Source organism: Wasmannia auropunctata, unplaced genomic scaffold (assembly GCF_000956235.1).
Source record: "Wasmannia auropunctata unplaced genomic scaffold, wasmannia.A_1.0 LD336088.1, whole genome shotgun sequence".
Lineage (NCBI taxonomy): Eukaryota > Metazoa > Arthropoda > Insecta > Hymenoptera > Formicidae > Wasmannia > Wasmannia auropunctata.
This window is the reverse complement of record NW_012026802.1, coordinates 1,698,636-1,699,249: the sequence shown is the minus strand read 5'-3', so window position 1 is coordinate 1,699,249 and position 614 is coordinate 1,698,636. Positions and strand designations below refer to the sequence as shown.

At 33.7% G+C, this 614-nt stretch overlaps 1 protein-coding gene across 2 annotated transcripts in view; it reads right to left on the bottom strand.

Moving 5' to 3' along the window:
- LOC105448230 (odorant receptor 22c-like) overlaps window positions 1-614 on the bottom strand; it is a 5,681-nt gene that overhangs the window by 348 nt on the left and 4,719 nt on the right. The gene's annotated exons all lie outside the window — the stretch shown is intronic.

Genomic DNA, 614 nt, shown 5'->3' with positions numbered 1-614 from the left:
ATCGTTTTATCGCGCACGGCTAGACAACACTTACAAAGTAAAATTTGAATGTCGTAGAATGTCAAATTTATCTTATCAGACAATATTTGCGAAGCATTTGAATACGCATTTGAATATGAATTAGTTTCAAGACTGAAATAGTGAAAGACACATACACGCAGTCAATTATTCCTATTTTTATCGTAGTATAATAAGTAGGAATACATGTTGTGCAATATTCATTGATAAATTAAAATCTGTGCGATATGGAAGTTTTTTGCAGGTTTTATATACAGGGTGTCCCAGAATTGGCGCATTCGGAGTACAGGATGTTATACTTCGTGCTAAAAGGAACAACTTTTTCCTTTAGCAAATTTTGATCTGACAAGTAATTTTGGCAGGAGAGCTGGTTAAAGTTAACGAATAATCGCTCTTATCCATGCGGCGCTCAGGGCCGGCGCGCGCTCCTCCATTCACTTGTTCCTAATCTTTGGCTAATATTTACAAATAATGTCTTAAGATACTAATACGGCTCTGTTATAATTATTTTACGACATTTTAAGACTGTGTTTAAGACAGTCTTAAATATTAAGAATCAATTATACATATCTTTTATTGCTTGAAATATGAATCAA